The sequence below is a fragment of the Oryctolagus cuniculus genome, chromosome 6, assembly GCF_964237555.1.
Source record: "Oryctolagus cuniculus chromosome 6, mOryCun1.1, whole genome shotgun sequence".
Taxonomy (NCBI): Eukaryota; Metazoa; Chordata; class Mammalia; order Lagomorpha; family Leporidae; genus Oryctolagus; species Oryctolagus cuniculus.
In genome coordinates this window covers 159,243,575-159,263,824 of record NC_091437.1, presented here as the reverse complement: position 1 = coordinate 159,263,824, position 20,250 = coordinate 159,243,575, and the positions used below count along the sequence as shown (strand labels likewise).

Sequence of the window (20,250 nt, the reverse complement as noted above, 5' to 3'; positions counted from 1 at the left end):
TCGAAACTAGAAGAATAGATGTTTGACTTGGAAATTAGATGAGATTCTTTCTCCCTGATGGGAATCTGCTTTGTAATGTTATACGTTGGAAGATTTCCATTCAAATTACTGCCAACTCGTGCCAGGAAACTGGATGCCTGGCCCTCAACCCTACTCACACAGGGACAGAACTCCTCAGAGTCTCTCTCCTACATCAAGGATTGGTGAAGACAGACCGTATACCTCTCTTGTTAGTTACCAGCCACTGTGCCCCGTTGAGCATCCTCTCATTTCATTCCCATAAAATCCCCACCAAGCTCATGCTATTACCTTTATCTATTTTGCAAATGAAGGAGCTGACGTTTGCACAGCTGAAGTCACTTTCATTGGGTCACCCCTGTATGAGTTACAGAACTGAAATATGAAACCGTGCATGGCTGATCTCACATCCACCACTCAACAGGAAAAGCTAAGCTCTTTCCTTCTCAACCATCCCATGTGTCTACTGCAATTCATATCTCTCTAACTATTCCCTTATCCTCTGGGCTCATCACTGCAGCCTTCTTTGAAATGGTTCTGTTAAAAACAATCAACCTGATTAGAATATGACCTTTCTGGTATGTCATTTATTGTTCTGTGCCCGGAAAGCATCCCAGGGCCCATCACGAGGGAGGACCTTCACGAGGATTGCAATTATTAGAAAGGAAAGGGACGAGCATGTGGAGGTCCCTTGTGCTCACATCTTCAGGCACTTGGCTGCTTCTGCTCCCTTTGCAAATCTTCCAAGGACAATGCTGATCATCGTTGCTGCTGCAGGTGAAGAATCCCAGAGACACAGCTGCTCAAGGGAGCACTGCCGGCGGTGGCAGAGCTGGTCTTTGCACCTGTGTCCTCCAAGTCCAACGGCAAAGGCTCATCCAGCAAAGCATCAGGAATCAAAGCATAAAAGAGCAAACCTTTAAGACCTACTTATAAGGGCCATGTAAAACCCAAAGGAAAGGAAAAAGCACTCGCATTAAAACATTCAGCAAGACGCCAGGACAGACGCAAAATCAACAAGTCACAGAGTCGGTCAAAAACACTGTCCTTGACCCTGTTTCTATTGCAAAGACTGTGCGCAGCACTTGCAGAGCTAAACCCTGGGAACTGAAGCCACAGAAGGAAAGCTGCTGATTATTCAGGGGCCTCAGCTTTGAGTGGAGTGAAGGGGCTGCATCTCGTCAAAGAGACTCAGAAGCGGCATTTAACAAGACTTGAAAATACAGAAGCCTGCGCTACAAAGGGACTATATCGAATCGGTGTTGCTGTGTAACATCAACAACAATGAAAATCTCAAAGCTTGGTGTCTGCCCATCACAAGCATTCACTTAGCTCTCGTGGGTGTGAGTCAACTGGGCAGTTCTATGGGCCGGGCTGGTCTCGTCCAGGCTTCCTCTGAGCCCGCCGTCGCTGGCAGGTCACCTGGAGCCTGTCTAGTCTAGGTTACCATCTCCACACAGTCTCAGGCATCAGCAGGCCAGCTCAAGATTATTTCTTCCAGGTGATGAGCAGAAGCACCAGACCTCCTGTGACCAAGGGGTGGAGCAGTCCCACCTCTCCTAACAGATTCTGTTGGCCCAAACAAGTCCCCAGTGAGCGCCTCGATTCACAGTGGGAGAGAATAGACTGAGCCTTAAGATGGGTGGAACTGCAAGTCACCTGCCGAGGGAAGCAGGCCAGACGCAGGGAGGTGAAGAGTGGTGGACAGCTTGTGTTGAACTCTGCTATGGGAACCAGACAAGAAAACCCACTGACCCCGAGGAAGGTCAGATGCACATCCAACATCACAGAGCTCGGAAGATAGCAGGAGGGTTATAGGGAATGAAATCATGTCTAACACCTGCTTAGCACCATGCACCATAGCAGGGATTTGTATGCTTTATCTTACTTAATCTTCCCAATACCCTGGTTAGCAGCTTTGGTCCGTGTGTATGAACATCTGGTGTTTGTCTCTGCCCAGTTCACCTCTTCTGCTTTCTTCTTCTTCTTCTTTTTTTTTTTTTTTTTACAGGCAGAGTGGACAGTGAGAGAGACAGAGAGAAGAAAGGTCTTCCTTTGCCGTTGGTTCGGTTCACCCTCCAATGGCCACTGTGGCCAGCGCGCTGTGGCAGGCGCACCGCGCTGATACAAAGGCAGGAGCCAGGTACTTCTCCTGGTCTCCCATGGGGTGCAGGGGCCCAAGGACTTGGGCCATCCTCCACTGCACTCCCTGGCCACAGCAGAGAGCTGGCCTGGAAGGGGGGCAACCGGGACAGAATCCGGTGCCCCGACCGGGACTAGAACCTGGTGTGCCAGCACCGCAAGGTGGGGGAGGATTAGCCTATTGAGCTGTGGGGCCGGCTTCTGCTTTCTTTGATGCTAGCAACACAGTTTTCCTTTGAGGAATTGTGGCTCTTCCACATTCTCTTTTTGAGGTCTAATAGGGTTGACCTTTTTGCCCGGCCATCAGAAAGTACCACATCTCTCCTGCCATGAGTCTAGAGCTGGGTGTGTGGCCCAAGCCAACCAGGTCAGAATCAGGCACAGAAATTCTGCATGGCTGTTGGAAGAAGGTTCTACCCTCCCTGTGTTATCACTGTAAGGATGCTGAAACCCAGATAACACCCTGTCCTGTTCTTCAGTGCTTGGCGCAGTCCTGAGAGGTGGGTGGAGCAAGTGCCCCCCATTATTTTTGTGATACCTCTAAACCTATCTTCAAAAACTCAGTTTGTTTGAGGTTTACTCTGTCAGACTCACCATCCTGGGGTGCTCCTTCGGGTTGCCATGCACCCAGAGGCCACATTCCACAAATACACCATGCTCACCATCACGTTACACCGTGGCGCATCCCTGGAATCACTTCTTTGAGCACATCTTCCTCTCTCCTCTTCCTCATCCCTCTTACCTGCTGTAGCCCCATCCGTCGCTAACTCGCTTCTTTCTCCAGGCAGTGAGCACACTCAAGCAGTTGAATATCCCTGGAGGTCAAGGACCTCATTATCCCACTTACTCGTCGATGACTCGCGTTCCTACCTCACTGTCTTCCTTTTCTTCAATTTCATTATTATGCAAAAATACATAAATACCCACGTGTGCCATTCAAGTCACCTCTTACACTTCCGATAATCCAATCCTCTGTCTGGTAAAGTACACATTTCTGTGGTCATGCCCTGGACCTCGCTGTCCTAACAGCTGCACCCAGCTGACACTGTATCCAAGCCACTCGCTGGCTCTCACCTCCTGCCACCTACTAGTGCACTCGTTGGAACAGTTTCTACCAGTTTCTCACAGTACCCCATGTGCACCCCACTCTCCTCCTCACCCAGCTCAGAGGCTTTGCTTCATTACTAGGCTCATTTCCTTAAAATACCCTTAGCTCCTTTGCCCCTTCCCACACCCCCTCCCATTGTTTTTGCCTGATCGAGGCCCACATCCACTAATCTGTGTCTCTATCTACGCCGTCCATACCCCGGAAGTTAAATTTTGCTGGAGAAAACCACATCACCTCACTGATTGACCTGACTTTGAATTCAGGACAACAGATCTCCAATTGCATGGGAAACATTCCTGCAATGCTGCCACTCTTCCTGATTCCACATCTTATGGAATCCCGACACCCTCAGCTCCCCACCTTCATGCCGTTCTCAAATTGCATATGTGTTTGTTACTTCATTTAATATAAAATAATATAAAATATACTTTATAGTCATTAAGAATATGGGAAGATTTACATAAGACTCCAATCAAATTTCCTTCACCCACACCAAACACATACTCACATATTCTCTGATTTCCCTCTTCTTTTTATAAAAGATTTATTTTAGTTATTTGAAAGGCAGAGTTGCGGGGGGGAGGCATGGAGAGAGAGCACATCTATTTGCTGCTTCACTCCCCAAATGGCCACAATGACCAGGGCTGGTTTCCACGCATTGGGCAGTTTGATGATGCAGTGAGCGTCCTTGTGCGCAGGAGAGCTCCTCTGCCTGTGAGCTAGCGTGTTTGTGGGATGAAAGACACAGGAATCAAACTGCTGGACCGAAGCACATGAGGATTGCATCTTCTTTTTCAACTTTTATCTATTGATATGAAAGGGACAGTAACACAGAGAGTGATGCAGTTGATAGATCGATAGGAGAGAGAGATAGTTAATAGATTGATAGGAGAGAGAGAGAGAGAGAGAGAGAGAGAGAGAGAGAGTAGGGATCTTCCATTGTTCACTCCCCCAAATGCTCCCAACAGCCAGGGCAGGACCAGCATGAAGCCAGGTGTCCAGAACTCCACTCCGGTCTCCCACATGGGTGGCAGGGACCCAAGTACTTGGGCCACCACCTGATGCCTCCCAGGGTGGAAGCAGACCCAGGACCCAAACCCAAGGCACACAGTGGCTTAGCTGCTGCCCGCTTACACTTGCCCCTGAATGAGAATTGTAAATGTGGAGAGCTATTGCCCCGTCAGCCAGAGAGGCTGGCCCACCTTGCACATCCACCAGCCGTGGCTTCTTTCAATTCTCTGCAGAGCAATTGCCAAGTCAGGGTTGTTTGTTGGGGGCTTCACCCCACAGGGTGGCAGCGGCTTCACTGAGGCTGGCTGCCCGGTGCCTAGGTGATTGTGGCGTAAGCTCCAGAGAAGTAGGTTCAGAGTAAATTAATAAACAAGCAGCAGAGGACACGGTGAGAACAACAGACTCAGTATTTGAATAATACCAGGTTCTAGCAGCCCGAGTGTCACAACCCTATGGCTGGGACAAATTCCCCATGAATCTCCAATGAAACCTGTGAAGACCATAAGGATCATTCAGGTGGGTTTCTACTGGTTAAGCCCCCGCTGATGGGACGGTGGGTTGGCCAGCGAATAGTCCCTACAGAGAAGCAGCTGTCTGGACCCCCAGGCTCAGGTCCACCAAAGGCATCGGGCACACTCCATTGGCTACACTGACTGGTGTGAGTGCTCCAGTCTATTTAAAGAGCTTGTGGGGGTTGGCATTGAGACACAGCAGGTTAAGCTGCTGCCTGTGGCAACTGCATCCCGTATGAGCATTGACTGGAGTCCTGGCTGCTCTGCTTCCAATCCAGCTCCCTGCTAATGAGCCTGGGAAGCCAGCAGAAGATGGTCCAAGTGCTTGGGCCCCTGTTACCCACATGGGAGACCCAGACAGAGTTCTACTCCTGGTTTCAACCTGGCCCAGCTTCAACCATTATAGCCATTTGAGAAGCGAACCTACAGATAGAAGACCTGTGTGTGTGTGTTTCCCTGCTTCTAAATAAAATATTTCAATAAGTAAAGACATAAAGAGATTGCTGATGGCTGGTATGAGGTGGGGCGGCAGAGAAAGGCCACGTCTACCTGAGGCAGGGGAGACCCCTTTTCTGGGTGTGTGAAGGGTTCTTTCTCAAAGCTCCAGACCATGAGCAAATAAAGGATCCCCCAGCCCCCAGGGGAGCCCCGGAGCACACGTGTTCTGATTGGACCGGCTGAGCGGGAACACCTGCTGAAAGACCACACGCTGAGTAAACGAGCTTCTTGCTGGGGACAAAGTCACGGAGCAGAAAGCTGCCCGCTGGCTCTGTGTGACCTGGTGACTGACCCCGAGTAGCTGCCCCAGTGGAGACGCTACACACAGACACCGGCCTGATGGAGCCATCAGCCTGCGCTGCCCCGGAGCCGGCAAACGCCAGGAGCTGGTCATTGACAGGGAACTCATTAGGGAAGGGCCAGGCCCTGGAGCGCAGTGGGCGTCTGAGCTGATGGAGCCGCAGGCCCAGGCGCCAGATCGCCAGGGACAGACAGCCGGAGAGGATGCACAGCAGAAAGTAAAGTTCTAGAAGTGGCTCAGCACCGGAAGCCGGGGAGTTCTGTTGTGGAAAGCCAGCTCTGACACGCTCTCCCTGCGACGCTGGATGTGGCCTGACCTCCGTGAGCCTCGGCTTTCCCACCTGCAAGAGAGAGCGCAAATATCTTTAGGGGAGTAAAAAATCGGGCCGCCGTGATTCTGATATCAATGATGAGCATTAGAACAACTTGCACCTAGTTCACGTTTTCTAGGTGTCAGTGGTTCTACTGAGAATATCAAACACAGTGTTCTTTAATTTAGTCCTCCTAGGGGCTGGCAGTGGGGCAGAGCTTTGAGGCACAACTGATCCTGCCCTATGAACAACAGCCCAACAGGGGAGGCCAAAATGCAGGGAGCCTGAGGATGCCAGAAAAGAGAGGATGGGGTAATTGTTCAGCCAGATGGCGATGCGTCTTGGCAGTCAGGGCCTCCCGCAAGGCACCGCAGGCACCCCACACACCTGTCTGCCCGTCTCAGTGCCAGGTCTGGAGCCCTGACTCAATGTACTAGGCAGATGGGAGCCACCTGTTGTGCCAGGCTGTTGTGAGAAATTGCCACCAGCTGAGCGGCTTACAGCAATGTAAGGTCTGGAGGCCAGGTGTCCCAAAGGGACTCAAGGGGCGAATGAAGGTGTCAGCAGGACGGAGCTCCTTCCAGGTTCTGCAGGGAAGGACCCGCCATGCCTCCTTCAGCGTCTAGAGCTGCCCACATTCCCTGGCTTGTGGCCGCATCGCACTGGCCTCTCTGTCTGTCATCACGTCTTCTCCTCCGACTCCAACCCAAGGACTCTTGTGTTCACTCTGGTCACCTTGAGCAACTCCCGCAAGTCAGGATCCTTAACATATCACATGGGCCAGGTCCCTTTTGCCCTGTGAGGGGACACTCAGAAGTCCCTGGGATTAGGGCATGGACCTCTTTGGGGGAACATCATTCAGTGCACCACATGTATGTTCAGCTATGTGGATGCAGAAAGCTGGGCAATACCTTTGCAATGGATGGACTAATGGAGTGTAACTCACAGAGTGCATCTGAAAAGCACATGAGGTACCACTCATAAATCGTTTACAAGTAATTCCTGGGGCCAGCACTGTGGGGCAGCAGGTTAAGCTCGTATGGGATGCTGGCATCCCATATTGAGAACGGGTTCAAGTCCCAGCTACTCTGCCTTTGATCCATGAGTCTAGCAAGGCAGCAGAAGATGGGTCAAGTGCTTGGTCCCCTGCCATCCACGTTGGAGACTATGTAGGGGGCCCAGGTGGAGCTCTGGGCTCCTGGCTTCAGCCTGGACCAGACCCAGACATCACAGCCATTCAGGGAGTGAGCCAACAGGTAGACATTCTCCTGCTCCCTCCCCGTCTCTCCCTCCCTCTCCCTCTCTCTCTCCCCATCCCTCTGTCAATCTCCCTCTCCTTCTCTCTCTTTCTCTTTTTTTACCTCCCTCCTCTTTTCTGTCACTCTGTCTTGCAAATAAGTAAAATAAACCTTACCAAGGGTAGTGGAAGTCCTGGCACACGGCAAGCACTATTTAAATGTTCATAAATTAATGAGGAGTGACACGTTGATCCACACTAAGAAAAATCTTATTTTAATGCAAGATGCTCAATTCAGCTTTTTTCTCTTCCCCACATGCACACAGACGCACATGCATTGACTTCGTCTGGTCCTCAACCTCAGGGCCCTGGCCTGGCTCATCTCAGAGCTCTGGGCCAAGAGAGCCTCTCCAAGAGGGTGTCTGACTCTTTTTCTTCATGTCAGCCGGGGCCTCGCCTCGGGCAGCGTTCCCAGGCCTGCAGCTCACTGGCGATCAGGCTCGTGGGCTGTGCACAGCGTGATAGCCACGGCCCGGCCCTGCGCCTGCACACCACTGCCCGCCGCTAAGCATGGCAGGACAGGAGAGCTCCAAGGGGCAGCCCGGGCCCCACCTCCTGTCTCACAAACTCACCTGGGTGGGAGAAGGGTGCTAAGACCCTACACCTGGCCCCGGGGTGCCTGGAGTTGCCCCCTCTTTCCTGCCTGCCCCATTTCTTTGTTGTTGTTGTTGTTGTTGTTTTTAAATATTTATTTGTTTTATTTGAAAGTCAGAGCTACAGAGAGGGAGAGGCAGAGGCAGAGGCAGAGAGAGAGAGGTCTTCCATCCCTGGTTCACTTCCCAGACGGCCACAACAACCAGGGCTGAGGCAGGCTGAAGCCAGGAGCCAGGACTTCTCCAGGTCTCCCATGTGGGCACAGGGGCCAAGCACTTGGGCCACCTTCTGCCGCTTTCCCAAGAGCATTAGCAGGGAGCTGGATGGGAAGTGGAGCAGCCGGGACTCACACCATACCCATAAGGGAAGCCAGCACTGCAGGTGACACATTAACCCACTGTGCCACAGCGCTGGCCCCCTGCCTGCCCCATTTCTTCACACCTGGCTCTAATCAGCCCCTCCAGCCTGACCTCCAGCCCTCTCCGCAGGCTCTCTGTAGCGTCCTAAGACAGGACTGTTTCTCTCTGCGAAGCCTGCACAGGAGGTTCCCTCGGAGTTGACTGTCCTGTGGCTGCCTTTCTGCTCTGGCTCCTTCCCAGTTAACTTTCAGGAAGAACTTGGCTTTCTCGTCTTCTCCAAAAGCTGCTCCAGCACCCACAGACTGGCACAGGAGCCGTCCGGGTTCCCAAGGCTGGCTGCTGTCACTCACACCATTTCTCCTTTGGCATGGCCCTGCAGGCAGCTGTCTCCTTGCTGCTGCTCACCCAGGGCCCCTGCGCTCCCCTGGAGAGGACTTGCCCTCTGCAGCCTCCAGCAGCAGCCCGTGTTGCTAGGCTCCTGGCCACATCACTCCAACCTCTGCTTCACCATCGTGGCTGGGTCCCTTGTTCCCAGCATACAGCCTGGTCCCAGAGGCTCTGCAGAAGGTAGTCAGTCAACCAAACCAATGGCTCACGTTGGTGACCGCTTGGCCGTGAGTCAGTGGTGACTCGTTCATGGGTGGCCGTGGGGTCTTTCTCTCCAGTCTGACACCTCTCTATGCAGAGACTCCCCCGTATCTCTCTCCCGCCAGTCACGCCAGGAGCCGGTCCCTCTCTGCCGTCTCAGAGTCTGTGGATGGTCCCAAGTTAAACTCCCAACCTCCCACCAGATGGCCTAAGGACTCCATTCCCCGGAATGGTTGCCAGCTTTCTTGGTCTTCTCAGATTTGTGTGGAACGCGACATATCTGAGCTGGATGGACTCTCCCAGGTCATCTTGTATAACCCCCTCCTTGGTGGAGGAACTGACACAGACACGGGACAGGGCTTGTCTCCGGGAGAGCCATCGCCCTTACTCCTGCTATTTTCTGTCAGCTGGGTTCCAGCAGCCCGTGTCTCTATTGCAGCATCTGGGCTGAACTGGGCGCATCTCTTAGCCCTAGCATTATTTATTGAGCATCGATTGTCATGAAGCCCCAGGGGTGGTGTCACCCTGATGTCTAACAAAGGGGGGAGGGAGAAGAGGGTAGGGAGGGTCTCGGGAGGGAAAAGGTGCTCAGGCCGGGCCTGGCAGAGAGCCCAGTGGGGACGGGAGGTGCCTGGGACTCTGTGTCGCTGCCTGTGTATCACACTGTGATGGGACCTCCAGCCTCTGTCATCCCCAAACCTTGACAGAAGTCTGCTTGGGAACCCCCTGGGTTTGCTGACCCCATGAAAAGAGAATGGGTCCAACTGGGAGGGGAAAGGAGACTAATAAGAGGACGAGAGGTGGGCGTGGCCAACACTTTCAATGCCCACCCACAGGTCTCTGTGCGAGGTCCCCCAGGCTGCCTGCTGCAGACGCTGTGCTGGTCCACCCAGGGCAGACCTCTGGCCAGGAAGCAGGAGCCTGGGCACCTGCACTCAGCCCTCAGCCCTCAGCCAGGCACAGACTGGAGCAGAGGATAAACCTGGCGGCTCCCTCTCGCCGAGGCTGGAATAACCGGGACAGGTGCTCTACAGGGTCTCAGGTCTCGCAAAGTCGCCAACAGCTCAGGCCATTTCCCACCATATCTGGCCCTCCACACACAACGCAGCCCTATCTGCCCCCGCGCCTCCCCCACCTCACTTCCCCACTGCACCAGCGCTTCCTGGGGTGACTGTCAGAGGACTTGCCCTGACTCTGGTGGCTCAGTGTCTCCAGGCACCCAAAACAAGACAGAGAAAGACAACAAGACAACAGGTCAGGGAGCACTGGCGTGTGGAAGTGTAAAAACAGGAGCAGGGGAACAGGGAGGAAGAGGGAGGTCTCTGAGACTCCCCGAGCCTTCAGAGCGAGGGCGAGCACAGGTTCCTTACGGGAACAGCGAGCATGGAGCCACACAGCCAGCAGGGTGTCAGACTCCCCGACAGAACCACAGGTGGGCCCGCTTCTCCTACCCTCCACAACCCCCACCTGCACCCTCATCGGAGACCCACAATGCTCTAGGCTTTCTGCAAAACTAGTAATTGATTATATTTATTTGAAGGGCAGAGAGGCAATGAGAGACAGACAGAGGTGGATCTGCGTCTGCTGGTTCACTCCCCCAGTGCCTGTAACAGCTGGGGCGTTGCGGGAGGGGAGGACCAGGCTAAAGCCGGGAGCCAGAAACTCAGTGTGCATCTCCCACATGAGAGGACCCAACTGCTTGAAGCATCAGCTGCTGCCTCTGAGTGTGCATTAGCAGGAAGCTGGGATTGGAAAGAGCCAGGACTCAGGGTGTTCTTGGGAGTCCGGAGCTCCTGGCACAAGGGGTCTTACCCGACAGTTGGGGTCTCAGGGTCCCTGACTTCCTGGCAGAGCACTCACACAGGAAGCAGTGTGCCCAGGGCTCATCTGTGGAGACCTCATTATGCGTGAGTCCAGGCACCTTGGACTGTAGGCTGGGGAATGGCCTGTCCCGAGGCAGGACTCCCCCAACAGTGCTCCTGAGAACCCCAGTCACCCATGAACTGGACAAGGAGCTGCAGAGCAGAGAATCAGCGACAGCAGCCTCTTCACTCATTATCTTCATGGATGGCTCAGGCTTTTGCTATGATCCAGGTTCTGCACGGAGCTAGGGAGCAGGCAGGGAGGCACCGCTGCCGGGGCTGGACAGGACAGGTGAGGACAGGCGATGAGAAGATGCTCTCGTGAGACTTAGTCTGGGGAATATGGAGTGTAGGAGGACACGTCCAGGGAGTGGCTGTTGCTAACATTCATAGAACGCTGGATGTGTCTGAGTGATACCCAAAAGGGAAATTACAGGAAGCCGTGGGAATCCAGAGGAAGGAGTTTGGGAGGCTCAAGACTGTAAGAAATTGTCAGGAACTGTAAGGAATCAGAACATCTTAAAGTAAATGAAGTATTCAAAGATACAGAGATACAAAGAAGAAAGGACCCATCCACCTGTCCATCTATCATCTACCCATCCACCATCTATCCATCTGTCCGCCATCCACCATTCATCTGCACATTTATCCACCCACCATCCATGCATGCATCATCCATCCAACCATCCACCCACCATCTATGCTTCCATTCATCCATCCACATTCATCCACCATCCATCATCCACACATATACACATATATCTACCATCCAAGTAGCCATCTACCAAATACAGGAAGCAAACATTTATCAAGCTCCCCCATCTACCCAGGTTCCCAAGCCAAGAATCCATGTTCTTCGTTAGCTCCTAAACACTCTCCGATCTGCTAGTTTGGCCCACTGTCCCCAGAAGGCCGTCATTGTGCAGCCACCTCCCACGTGTTCTCTCTCCAGGCAGCCTGCTCTGTGCCACTCTCACAAAACTTCCATGCGTTGGAAAGCCATGACACAGTGGCAAAAACAACCTAAATGAAAGATCCTGGTGAACAAGACCCCAGCAGAAGGAACAGGCCATCAAGGAGGGAGGTGCCTTTCTCCTAAGGGAGGAGGGAACCTCCACTGTGATACGGCCTTGACTAAACAAGTTCAGAGTTGGTGAACTCAAGGGGCTTCCATAGCCTAGACAGCTCATGGCAAGAGCCTCGGGGGATTTCTGACGTCATAAATAAGAGTGCCAATTGTTAAATCAACAATGGGAGTCACTGGGTACAGGCTCCCCACGTAGGATCTCTGTCCTTAATGTGATGTGTTTTACTATGAAACTTAAAAACAACACTACTAGTCGAACAATACCCTAACTTTGTGCGGTTGTGTGAGGGCAGCCTGTTGAAATCCTTGCTTAGTATATACTAAGTTGATCTTCTGTATATGAAGGTAATTGAAAATGAAACTCGATGAAGGGCAGGATGGGAGAGGGAGTGGGAGAGGGGAGGGCCTCGGGAGGGAGGGAGGGAGGGAAGTGGGGGGGAGCCACAACAATACAAAAGTTGCACTTTGTAAATTCACATTTTTTTTGACAGGCAGAGTGGACAGTGAGAGAGAGAGAGAGACAGAGAGAAAGGTCTTCCTTTTGCCGTTGGTTCACCCTCCAATGGCCACCGTGGCCAGTGCGCTGCGGCCGGCGCACCGTGCTAATCTGAAGGCAGGAGCCAGGTGCTTCTCCTGGTCTCCCATGGGGTGCAGGGCCCAAGCACCTGGGCCATCCTCCACTGCACTCCCTGGCCACAGCAGAGGGCTGGCCTGGAAGAGGGGCAACCGGGACAGAATCCGACGCCCCGACTGGGACTAGAACCCAGTGTGCCGGCGCCGCAAGGCGGAGGATTAGCCTAGTGAGCCATGGCGCCAGCCCCAAATTCACATTTATTAAATAAAAATAAATAAATAAATAGATAGATAGATAAAAACCTCCATGCATCTGCCACAGTGAGCTGTCAAAAAGGCTCGTCCGGATGTGCCTTCCCCTTCCCAAAGCCTTCAGTACTTCCCAGGGGCCCTCGGAGGAGATGAGCTATAGAGCCCCGCTCAGGCAGCATCTCACAGAGCCAAGCTCACTTCACGCTCACACTCCCCTCCCCAGCACACTGGGCCTGTCTCACTCTCCTGTGTCCTGGGCTCTTCTGCTTCCAGTCGCAAGACCTGTTTTTGTTTCTGCCTGGACCAAATCCTGAGGGCACCCAGGAAGCATTTCCAGACCACCTCTGCCCCAGAATCACTGGGAGCCCTCCTTCGTGCCTCCATGGGCCCCTGGGATTTGTACCATGAAGCACCTTGGTGTACAGGGTGGGCACAGCCCTCGAAGGGCTCCTGTGTGTGTCCAGCCCAGTGGCAGCCAATACACTCACGTTACTGTGCAATCCTTACCACCACACATCTCTAGAATGCTTCAGCCTCCCAGACTGAAACTCTGTCCACACCCAAGCAATAACTCCCCACTCCCCAGGCCCCTGGCAAACATGATTGCACACTACACGTTTTTAAATGAATAATGTCAAGTCTCAATTTCTGCTCTTATGGACATGTGGACAAACTGTTCTCACTTCTGGTATCTTGCTACTTTATATGCCAGTGCTTTAGAGTTAACCAAAATGACCAATGCATGGTTTACCACTTGGCTCTCTACTGACTTGAGAGAGGTAGGTATCATTTCTGCCACTTGGCAAAACTCCGTAATTAAGAGACCAAACCTAGGTCTTGCAGTAAGTAAATGTTTGCCTCACAGATGAGCACAAAGTCTCCCATGGCCACACCCAAATGCGTGCTTTATAGGAGATGGGTGTTTTCTAATTACAGCCATGACAAACAGCCAAGCATGGGTGCCCAGACCATGGTTCACGGACCCAGCGAGGGGTAAAGACAAACAGTAGTGTGATTTGTGACACAGAATGAGTTCTAGGGCTGAGGATACATAGCAGCCATGAAATAATGACTGCACCCCAGGCGCCATCCTAAATGCTTTGGAGTTACTAACTGCCACGCTACGTCCACAGACAAGGAAGGTGAGGCTTAGGGGGTCAAGGGAACTGTCTGGAGATCAAACACCTGTGATAAGTAGGAAGCACTCGGTTCAAACCAACCACCCTGCTCCAGGGCCTGCCCCCTTGGCTGTTGTGCTGTTTCACAGACAGAGGTTGTAGTGGGCTGGGTACAGGAATGGGCGTTCTTGGAGGCCTGGCTTAAAGAAGAAGCTGAGGGAACACATGATAAGAGGGACCCGATCCCAGGGTAGTGAGAGAGAGAGCAGATCGTGTTATGCAAATCAATGTCTGTGCTAGGCCACAGTGACATAAAGTTCCTCTGTTGACCATGGAGGGGTTCTCAAACAGGCGACCTCTGCAGCCTGAGTCACGCCCCATCCCAAATTGCCCTCTGTTAATCCCTGGTGACTCAGGGACCTTTATTACTGGCTATCATGCGTCCTCACCAATCCCTTTAAACTTGGAGAATACGACACAGCAGTTAAGGCACGTGTTGGGGTGCTGCAGCCCACGTGAGTGCCTTGGTTTGCGTCCTGTCTCCAGCTCCTGACCTCATCTTCCTGCCGTTGCAGACTGTGGGAGGCAGCACGTGATGGCTCGGGTCACTGGGTTCTTGCCACCCATCTAGAATACCTCCGTTCCGAGCTTCAGCCTGGTCATTGCAGGCATTTGATGCGTGAACCAACAGCTGCGGTACCCTCTGTGTCTGCTTCTCTGCCTCTCAAGTAAGTGAATAAAAATGAAAACCAAATTTGGAGAACAAAACAACTCAGCTCTTACGACTTTGGGGCATCCTGTCCTTTCAGAAGCAGGTATGGGTCGGATCAGAGACGTAAGGTGGTCCTTGCTAGCTGGCTGGTGCTTGTGGGCTTTGTTTGCTCCACGCTCTGTCTCTCCCAGGAAAGAAAGGAGGACTTCCAGGTTGAGAGGCAGCCGTGTAGCTCCCGTTGAAGTCACTAGCACTTCTCTCCCACGTGTGTGTGTGCTGAACAGACTCCGCCTCAGCTCCTAGGCTGACCTCAGCAGATCGGCCCACGAGGAACCGTGGATACATAGCAAGGAACCAAATGGCCAGAAAGCAGCACCTTTTACCCTTGGGCTTTGCAGCCAGGAAGAGAATGGTGGTGGAAACCCTGCAACCTGAGAAACAGACAGGAAGGCCACAATGACGCTGAAGATGGGTGCTGGAGAGAGGTGCAGCGTTCCAACCCTCACTCTAGAAATGTTAGTAAGGACCAACGGCTGCTTAACAGAGGACCAAGGATCACAATTCCCAGATGAAGATTGTTCGTGAGAAAAAAAAAAAAAAAAAGACAGGGGACATGGTTGTAATTGCTGCGTGGAAGCCATGTGAAATGGAGGGAAGAACAAAAAATGTCCAAATAATCAAAAGTGGAACTCCAACTTGCCAAGTCCTAGCTTGCTTTTTAAGCCACAGGCTCATCAGAACTACCCTGGAGCAGATTCAGTGAGCCGCCATCGCCGAGTGTTCTTCCCAGACCACCAAGCCACTGGGTTCCTCTTTCCTTTAATCCTGCCGATAAAGAAATAATGACATTCGACTTAAACCCCTACCGAAAGTACAGGTGTAAAATAAGATAAAATGCGAATGTTTACACTGGTGTGAAACAAATGCGACTAGGGAATGTAATCTGTTTGTGTAAAACTAATGAGTGCAAAAAGCATAATCAGGTATCATCTCATTTGTTTTGTTGTATGCACTGTGATGTAATGGCTGAGGTGGTGCAGTTAGAATAACTAAATAATTGTACTTGATATTAAGTGTTCTCAGCCTGGTCGCTCCGAAGTGAAAGCATGCAAGTTTAGATTCCCATTCAAGTTCCGATTTTCTATTGGCTGTGGGAGAAAGTAGCTAGCTGATCACTCATGGATCGGTAATTGCTTAAAGTGAATCAGTGTATAGTGGACCTGTTTATAAAATCAGTTTCTAGGGAGTCAGATTAACAATCACCGAGCACATACATGGACGGAGAACTAGGCGAACCTTTGAACGCTTCTGGTTAGAAACACCCAGACCAGCGATCTGTCAACAGCCTGAGGCACTGCCAAGAGAAAGGTGAGGATTTTCCTTGCTGAGTAAGTTACATTCTAGACAAGCGTGCAGTGGGGATTGTGGGCTGGGCACTCAAGGCCTCGGGTGAGGCACGGTGCACCCCAAAGGCCTTCTTCCCGACAGCCAGCAAATGCACCAAAACCGTGTTTTGTAGAAATGGTATTGGCTGATTACTCAACCGCTTTCAGACACGTTTTTGTATTGCAGCACTGCACCAGCTATGCTGGCAGTGAGCTGACCCCAGAACACCACTGCAATCGTGTAATGGGAAAGTTTCAATACCTCAGGAAGAGAGCCGAGTAAATACACCGCATCTTGTAGCTCATGTGAAGTTTCCTGGCCTTTAGCCTGCAAAGAGTGTGAGTTTGCTCAGTGTAAGACCATGGACTATTTTTTATACCGTGGCTTAATTTTAAAGGTCTGGAATGCTTTGATTCTGAAGTTTGCCCCTGTGCTGGAGTACAAGTGTATATAACGATGGATTCGGATGTAAACTGCATTTCTAAGGAAACCCTAGTGTTTCGTGAGCTTTATAATATAATTTAAAAACCTTTAAGCTGCTGAAATACTTCCTATTTTTAAGAGACGTGAAATGCAGTATAGGGTTTTTTTTTCTTTTAATCTTCAAGCCCAAAGATGCGCTATTAAAGAGTTCCTCTAATCTTAAATTTATGATCCTTGACACAAATACAGTTAAACTGTTGTACCAAAGAAGAAGAAGTGGGAGGAGGAGGAGGTGCAGGAGAAGGAGGAAGAGGAAGGGTTGTGGTTGTAGTTGTGCAGTTCACCTAACCACACATCCATTCCATTAGCAAATATTCCGTGAGCATCCAAGAGGACTTTGTGCTAGGAACTGTGCTAACTGCTAAGATAAAAATGGTGAGAAAAACAGGAGGAATGGACAAACAAAATATAATGCCCAAGAAGAGTGAAGAATCTACTTTTCTATACTGTCAAATTGAAATATAATGCAAGCCACATATGTGATTTCTAATTTTCCATACTAAAAAGTACAAGGAAACAGTGAAATTGATTTTAATATCTTTCGTTTAATCCAGTCTATCCAGTGTTTCATCACTTCAGCAGGCAATCACTTTAACTACTATCAGTCTGAGATTTCCGCATTCTTTGCATTCTTCTTTTTTTTCTTTTTCCTGCACCAAGTCTTCAAAATCCAGTGTATGGTTGATACTTGCCACACGTTTCAGTTTGGATTAGCCACATTTCAAACCTCCACAGCCACACGTGGCTGGGAGCTGCCGTGTTGGACAGGGTGGGCTAGCTGGAGAGATAGCTCATGGGAATAAGTGATGCTGCTGGCTGGCATCTCAGGGGAGGAAGAGCAGAGGATTAGGAGACCGATTCGGCAGCACGGAGCTAGGAGCCGTCAGAAATGGATTTTCCTCGCAGAGACCCCACTCACCTACTAGGTGAGTCCATGAAAGTTAATTTGCCTCTCCGTGTTTCAATGTTCTTGTCTGTAAAAGAAATGGTAGCTTCAAGATTAACCCTCCACAGAAATAAATATGCAGGTATTAAGAGTTAAGGACTGGGGCCAGCGCCATGGCTCACTTGGTTAATCCTCTGCCTGCGACACCGGCATCCCATATGGGTGCCGGGTTCTAGTCCCAGTTGCTCCTCTTCCAGTCCAGCTCTCTGCTGTGGTCCGGGAAGGCAGTGGAGGATGGCCCAAGTGATTGCGCCCTGCACCCACATGGGAGACCAGGAAGAAGCACCTGGCTCCTGGCTTCAGATCAGCGTAGCTGCCATTCGTGGGTGAACCAGTGGAAGGAAGACCTTTCTCTCTATCTTTCTCTCTGTCTATAACTACCTGTCAAATAATTTAAAAAAAAAAGAGTTTAAGGACTGAGGATATTATCGAAGTGTGTGTGTCTGTATGTGTGTGTGTAGATAGCAAGGATAAACCAAGTGGAAATTGAAAGACTGCTGGGGCTGGTGCTGTGGCACAGCTGGTTAAAGCCCTAGCCTGCAGCACTGGCATTCCATATGAGTCCCGGTTCAAGTCTCAGCTGCTCCACTTCCTAACCAACTCCCTGCTAATATGCCTGGGAAAGCAGCAGAGGATGGTCCAAGTTCCTGGGCCCCTGCACCCACGTGGGAGACCTGGAAGAAGCTCCTGGCCCCTGGCTTTGGATGGGCACAGCTCCAGCCATCACAATCATTTGGGGAGTGAATCAGAGGATGGAAGAACTCTTGCTCTCTCTGTCTCTACCTCGCTCTGTGGCTCTGTCTTTCAAATAAATAAAATAAATCTTTAAAAAAAGAAATTGAAAGACTGCTTTTAATTGAGGGAAAATAAATTAGCTTAGAGTCTCTCTTCATAGCTCACATGAATGGAACCTCTATATAGATTTTCAAATAAAATATAAGAAATTAAAACATAAAAACTGTACTGCAGATGCTCCTGAACTTAAAATGAGGTAATATTCCCAAGTTGAGAATAGTGTAGGTCAAAAATGCATTAAACATTCGTAAGGTACTGAGAGCTTAGTCCCTCCTGCCTTAAATGTGCTCAGAGCACTCACAGTGGCCTACACTTGAGCATCCTGAGACAGCATCATACCACACAGCACAGTCCAAGAACAGATCAAAATTCAAAACTCCAAGGACACTCTCTGCGGAATACTGCACACCCTGGTGAATCTGGAAAATTCTAGGTCAGACTACCATTAAATTGGGACCACTCTTACCAAAATGTTCTACATAAAGGATCTCTGTGAGTGAGATCCCAGTGGAAAGAAGGGGCCATTGAAGAAGGATGTACGTCTCTCTGAAGGGAGGAGAGAACTTCCACTTTGCTTACACCCCTGTCTAAATACTGACAAGAGGCTTCCATAGCCTTGGCAGCTCATGACATGAGCCTCGGATGATCACTGACGTCATAAATAAGAGTGTCAATTGTTAAACCAACAACAGGAGTCACTGTGCACTTACTCCCCGTGTAGAACCTCTGTCCTTAATGAGTTGTGCTATGAGAATTAATGGTAAAACTTGTATTCAAACAATGCTTTATACTTTGTGTGTCTGTGTGGGTGCAAACTGTTGAAATCTTTACTTAGTATAGAGTTGATCTTCTGTATATAAAGTTAATTAAAAATGAATCCTAATGAAGAATGGGATGTGAGAGGGAGTAGGAGGTGGGATGGGAGTAGGGTTGGGAAGGCGGGTATGGGGGGAAGAACCACCATATTCCTAAAGCTGTACCTATGAAATCTGTATTCATTAAATAAGAGCTTCCTTTAAAAAAATTCTCTTTAGCAGGAAGAACTTTCAGGACTAAAATGTTTGAAGGAATCTCAAGTAAAAAAGACCAAAAGCTACAACTACGTCAAAATGCTAAGCTCTCTTATGAAAATAAGAATTTAACTAAAATTTTTTAAAAAGAATCCAGGGGAAAAGTTGTCACCACTATTATCTCCAGTGACTCAATTCTTTATTCCTTATGTGTACAAACTTAAGAATAAGAGTATATTGAGACGGCCAGATATAAATGAGCAAAGAGCAGAAACAAATGCCTCCTCAAAATGTTCAAATCTGCCAGAAATTGACTATTGTAAAGAAGTTCCAACTTACCCCATTCAATGACCCCTTAACAGCAAGAGTTCACAATTCAGTATCACGCCGTATAAACCTGCAGGATCTTCACTGTGCAGCGGCCAAGGGCTCCAGACAGGCAGACGGCTCCTTCATCTCACTTCAACCCAGTGAAGCTCTGATGGAGTCCTTCCGTGCTAAGCATCGGATTTGGAGAAAAGAAAACAGAGATACCCCTCCTCAAAGGTTCAGAGGCTGCTGAAGGAGGCGGCCAGTGACGGAGCTGGCGTGAGAGGCACCTGCCAGGCACGGCCAGGACGCCAAGAAGCATCTTCTCCAAGTCTGCCTCCAAATACGCAGGTTCTCTGGCTGCTGTGATCTGAGCATGCCCACACGAGCCTGTGTTCAAGCCTGAGTCCCTGGGGGTAACAGTGTGGCAAGTGGGGCCCTAGGACAGGCCCTCCGTCCATGCCATCCTTGTGACTGCTGTGGGAGTGGGTTCCTTATAATCTGGGGAGCGAGGCCCGCACTTCCCCCTCCCTCCAGGGCAAGGTGCAGTAGGAAAGCCCCAGCCAGGTGCTGGCACCCCCTCTTGGACTTTGCAGCCTGCAGAATGGTGAACCGATACGCCTTTGTTGATTATAGGCTGCCCCGTCGGTAGCATTCGGCACTAGCCACACAAATCGGACGAACCCAGTCTACACTCGCCCGGGAGCACAGGGAGAGGTGATCTGTGTGTTCCTCTGGGTGGTGGAAGGACATGAGGACAGAGCTGTGAATAAGGGTGTAACCATGCAGGCGGGCGCTGCTTCTGCTCAGAGGCAGTGTCCTGCATTCGAGTCCTGCCATTTCCAGTCCGTAGATGCTGAAGGGGCCCTGCTCTTACACCAGAGACCCACATCACCTGCGGAAAACTGATGCATCATTGAGAGAAATCACAGATGAGACTGGCAACCACCGGTGCCTAAGTTTGTGGTTCAATAAACAC

The 20,250-nt window shown here is 50.7% G+C and overlaps 1 pseudogene; it reads left to right on the top strand.

The window, feature by feature from the left end:
- The first annotated feature begins 14,810 nt into the window (after positions 1-14,810).
- Positions 14,811-16,656, top strand: LOC127490808 (proline-rich nuclear receptor coactivator 2-like; annotated as a pseudogene).
- Positions 16,657-20,250: the final 3,594 nt, after the last annotated feature.